At 43.9% G+C, this 5496-nt stretch overlaps 1 protein-coding gene across 3 annotated transcripts in view; it reads left to right on the top strand.

Moving 5' to 3' along the window:
- Positions 1-4467: 4467 nt before the first annotated feature.
- Positions 4468-5496, top strand: part of LOC134063767 (tissue-type plasminogen activator-like) — a 17399-nt gene continuing 16370 nt past the window's right edge. For all 3 annotated transcript variants that reach the window (XM_062519470.1, XM_062519471.1, XM_062519469.1), the window contains exon 1: positions 4468-4682. The gene's annotated coding sequence lies outside the window, so the exon portion shown is untranslated. The remainder of the gene's footprint in view (positions 4683-5496) is intronic.

Below are 5496 nucleotides of genomic sequence, written 5' to 3'. Positions count from 1 at the left end.
CAGAGGATTCCCAACTAACCCAGCAGAGGATTCCTATCTAACCCAGCAGAGTAACCCAGCAGAGGATTCCCAACTAACTCAGCAGAGGATTCCCAACTAACCCAGCAGAGTAACTCAGCAGAGGATTCCTATCTAACCCAGCAGAGTAACCCAGCAGATGATTCCCATCTAACCCAGCAGAGTAACCCAGCAGAGGATTCCTATCTAACCCAGCAGAGTAACCCAGCAGAGGATTCCCATCTAAACCAGCAGAGGATTCCCAACAAATCCGTGACTCTTCTCTGGAATCCAAGGTCACAGGAGCGTCAGAGGGAAGAGACTTCCTGTAAGAGTTATCCGTGCCAACTGGGCAAGTGGGCGCCACTGCCAGAGTAAGTTATCCGTGCCAGGGTAAGTTATCAGTGCCAGGGTAAGTTATCAGTGCCAGAGTAAGTTATCAGTGCCAGAGTAAGTTATGAGTGTAAGTTATCAGTGCCAGGGTAAGTTATCAGTGTAAGTTATCAGTGCCAGAGTAAGTTATGAGTGTAAGTTATCAGTGCCAGAGTAAGTTATCAGTGCCAGAGTAAGTTATCAGTGCCAGGCAGTGCCAGGGTAAGTTATCAGTGCCAGAGTAAGTTATCAGTGCCAGGGTAAGTTATCAGTGCCAGGCAGTGCCAGGGTAAGTTATCAGTGCCAGAGTAAGTTATCAGGGTAAGTTATCAGTGCCAGAGTAAGTTATCAGTGCCAGAGTAAGTTATCAGTGCCAGGGTAAGTTATCAGTGCCAGGCAGTGCCAGAGTAAGTTATCAGTGCCAGAGTAAGTTATCAGGGTTAGTTATCAGTGCCAGGGTTAGTTATCAGTGCCAGGGTAAGTTATCAGGGTTAGTTATCAGTGCCAGGGTTAGTTATCAGTGCCAGGGTAAGTTATCAGTGCCAACTGGGTAAGTTATCAGTGCCTGGGTAAGTTATCAGTGCCAGGGTAAGTTATCAGGGTTAGTTATCAGTGCCAGAGTAAGTTATCAGTGCCAGAGTAAGTTATCAGTGCCAGGGTAAGTTATCAGGGTTAGTTATCAGTGCCAGAGTAAGTTATCAGTGCCAGAGTAAGTTATCAGTGCCAGGGTAAGTTATCAGTGCCAGAGTAAGTTATCAGTGCCAGGGTAAGTTATCAGGGTTAGTTATCAGTGCCAGAGTAAGTTATCAGTGCCAGAGTAAGTTATCAGTGCCAGGGTAAGTTATCAGTGCCAGAGTAAGTTATCAGTGCCAGAGTAAGTTATCAGTGCCAGAGTAAGTTATCAGTGCCAGGGTAAGTTATCAGTGCCAGAGTAAGTTATCAGTGCCAGAGTAAGTTATCAGTGCCAGAGTAAGTTATCAGGGTTAGTTATCAGGGTAAGTTATCAGTGCCAGGGTAGCGCTGCACTCAGAGGGCCTGTCCAGGCACCACACCGCTGCCGTTAAAAATAGACACCATCCGTGTGTGTGTGTGTGTGTGTGTGTGTGTGTGTGTGTGTGTGTGTGTGTGTGTGTGTGTGTGTGTGTGTGTGTGTGTGTGTGTGTGTGTGTTAGTAAGACATGATGGTTGTCTCTGGCGGCCCTGTGATGACACGCTGATAGGAAAGGCCTCAGGTGATGACATCACACGCTAATAGCAAAGATCGTATAGTTACTAAGATGAATCATAAAGGGGGTTTTCAATGGAATGAAATAGCACCCACTTCCGCCTCCTAAAGGGGCGTGGTCAGTGACGAGATAATCGGTTTAGAACGGTGTAGAATCAGCAGAACCGAGTGCCGTTGATAACAGGTTTATTTCCACCATAGAAATGCTCCCGTTTGCCTCCTAAATGGGCATGGCAGTTGCGTCACAATGAAACCAGAATTTACCCTCATATGAATCGTCTCGCTTTACAGTTTTTGCCCGTTGCTCGAACACATTTTGCAAAACATCGCTCACTATGCCAAAACTCTACACACAAGTGAATATAACACAATACTAGGAAATAAACCTTTCACATCAATGCCAAATTGAAACTCTTCTATCAGTACCTAAACTCTGCTATCAAAACCCAACAATCCTTTGTCAAAATGTAACTCTGGTGACAAAATGAAACACACTTGCATCATATGCATACACTTGCAAATCAGGAGGAATACACTAGTCTACTTTATATAAAACATATTTGCTTGAATACATTTAGAAAAACTTCACTCATTGTGCCAAAACTCTACACACAAGGAAACAATGACACAACACTGGGAAATATACCATTCACATCACCATTTCCAATGGCTAAATTGAGGGCTTTTTGTAGATGGCTGATTGGTGTTCAGTTTTGGAAGTAAGTGCGTTCAGGTGTGTATTTGAGAGGTTGCAATTACCCGATGTGTTTTGTATTTTGGATACATGTGTTTAACAAATGGTACTATGAGATTTCATTTTTGAACGAAGTGTCTTATGTATGACATAGAGAGTAGTATGCAGGACCAAGTGTCTCGCATAAAGGAGCAAGTGTGTTGCAGAATTACAACTAGAGTGCAAAGCAGCACTTTTGTTTAAGGTATAGGTACATGTGTTTGAGATATGGCAACAAAACCTCAAGTTGTGTTACTTTAGTCTAAGCATGGGTCTATAGTGTTCAAGCAACGGGCAAAAACTGTATTAACCGTCTCTGCTAATAGGAAAGGCCTCAGGTGATGACATCACAGGCTTCTAGGAAACAAGGCCTCAGGTGATGACATCACAGGCTTCTAGGAAACAAGGCCTCAGGTGTGGTGGTGCACTTCATGTTTGTACACCTGCGTTAGGAAACAAGGCCTCAGGTGTGTCAGTGCTGTATTGTATTGTGTTGTGTTGTGTTGTGTTGTGTTGTGTTGTGTTGTGTTGTGTTGTGTTGTGTTGTGTTGTGTTGTGTTGTGTTGTGTTGTGTTGTGTTGTGCTGTGTTAGTGTTGTGTTAGTGTTATTGGAGTGTGCTGAGGTGTGCTGTGTTGTGTTGTGTTGTGTTGTGTTGTGTTGTGTTGTGTTGTGTTGTGTTGTGTTGTGTTGTGCTGTGTTGTGTTAGTGTTGTGTTAGTGTTATTGGAGTGTGCTGAGGTGTGCTGTGTTGTGTTGTGCTGTGTTGTGTTGTGTTGTGTTGTGTTGTGTTGTGTTATCAGTGCTGTGTTGTGTTGTGTTGTGTTGTGTTATCAGTGCTGTGTTGTGTTGTGTTGTGTTGTGTTGTGTTGTGTTGTGTTGTGTTATCAGTGCTGTGTTGTGTTGTGTTGTGTTGTGTTATCAGTGCTGTGTTGTGTTGTGTTGTGTTGTGTTGTGTTGTGTTGTGTTATCAGTGCTGTGTTGTGTTGTGTTGTGTTGTGTTGTGTTGTGTTGTGTTGTGTTGTGTTGTGTTGTGGTGTGGTGTGTTGTGTTGTGTTGTGTTGTGTTGTGTTGTGCTGTGCTGTGTTATGCTGTGCTGTGTTATGCTGTGCTGTGTTGTGTTGTGCTGTGTTGTGTTGTGTTGTGTTGTGTTGTGTTGTGTTGTGTTGTGTTGTGTTGTGTTGTGCTGTGCTGTGTTGTGTTGTGCTGTGTTGTGCTGTGCTGTGCTGTGCTGTTCTCATTACTGTAAGACGCCAGGACAGGAAACAGGTGAGTCAGATTCATTGAAACACCATAATGACCACAGGATGGCAAGAGCTGCAAGAAATCCCCTGGTCATAAACCACACACACACACACACACACACACACACACACACACACACTCACACACACACACACACACACTCACACTCACACTCACACTCACACTCACACTCACACTCACACACACACACACACACACACACACACACACACACACTCACACACAGAAAAGTAAAGTAGACCTACACGCGACTGAATCCGGTTCTATTGAAGTCCAGCTCAGGAACAGAGGAAAGACACAGTGTGTAGAGTGTGTGTGTGTGTGTGTAAGAACCGGTGGGTAGAACAATGGAGATGATTCATGTTTATTAAACAAATGGAAGCAGTTTCAAGATGTGTGGTTGTGTGTGCAAAGGCATGTGTGTCTCTGTGTGTGTGTGTGTGTGTGTGTGTGTGTGTGTGTGTGTGTACGTGACTGAGTGTGCGTATGTGTGTGTTTGAGTGTGTTGATGTATGTATGTATGTATATATGTGTGTGTGTGAACAGTATGTGTGTTATTTTGTGTGTGTGTTATTATGTTTGTCTGTCTGTGTATGTGTTTATGTGTGTGTATATATATATGTGTGTGTGTGTGTGTGTGTGTGTGTGGTTATGAATAGGATATTTCCAAATAAGGAACTGGTCACCAATACTCGTGAGAATGGGCGTCACGCCTCTGATGACATGAGAGCTGTGAAAATGAACTTGAATCTTTCTCAGAGTGACACACACACACACACACACACACACACACACACTGTTGCTCCTCCTTCTGGCAAGTGTGGGTGTTATAAAGCAGCGCACCCTCACTGAACACTCACACACCTCTAGACGGAACACCAAGACACAGCCAACGGAACATCAAGACACAGCCAACGGAACATCAAGACAGCCAAAGGAACATCAAGACACAGCCAACGGCCAACTGCTGCCATCGCTTCACATTTCCTGCACAGTGAGAGACAATCAGCGGACTACCAACAGCCTAACCCTAACTACCAACAGCCTATCGGCTCTCCACCTGCTGGGGCTCCACACAGCATATAGCACAAGGTACAGCGCTTACATTCAGTTCAGCATACAGCGCTTACATTCAGTTCAGCATACAGCGCTTACATTCAGTTCAGCATATAGCGCAAGGTACAGCGCTTACATTCAGTTCAGCATACAGCACAAGGTACAGCGCTTACATTCAGTTCAGCATATAGCACAAGGTACAGCGCTTACATTCAGTTCAGCATACAGCGCTTACATTCAGTTCAGCATACAGCGCTTACATTCAGTTCAGCATATAGCGCTTACATTCAGTTCAGCATATAGCACAAGGTACAGCGCTTACATTCAGTTCAGCATATAGCACAAGGTACAGCGCTTACATTCAGTTCAGCATATAGCACAAGGTACAGCGCTTACATTCAGTTCAGCATACAGCGCTTACATTCAGTTCAGCATATAGCGCTTACATTCAGTTCAGCATATAGCACTTACATTCAGTTCAGCATATAGCACAAGGTACAGCGCTTACATTCAGTTCAGCATACAGCGCTTACATTCAGTTCAGACAATTTGCATATCTTATACACAGCTCTCTTCTGACTTCATGTGTGAACGATTTGCGTTAAATTGACTTCATGTGTGAATGATTTGCGTTAGATTGACTTCATCTATGAATGATTTGCGTTAGATTGACTTTGTGTGTCAATGATTTGCGTTCGATCTCAATGGGAAGAGAGCAATGACTTGAAATGTTAATCAAATTCTGACACTTTTTGATTGAAGGGCAAGAAAATGTGTGTGTGTGTGTGTGTATAGTTTTCGTGAAGGTCCTGTAAAAACCACAGGCTGTCTGATGAGCATTGTGTGTGTG

The sequence above is a fragment of the Sardina pilchardus genome, chromosome 18 (assembly GCF_963854185.1).
Source record: "Sardina pilchardus chromosome 18, fSarPil1.1, whole genome shotgun sequence".
Classification (NCBI taxonomy): domain Eukaryota; kingdom Metazoa; phylum Chordata; class Actinopteri; order Clupeiformes; family Clupeidae; genus Sardina; species Sardina pilchardus.
Note: the sequence above shows the minus strand (reverse complement) of the source record. Positions and strands in the feature narration are given on the sequence as shown.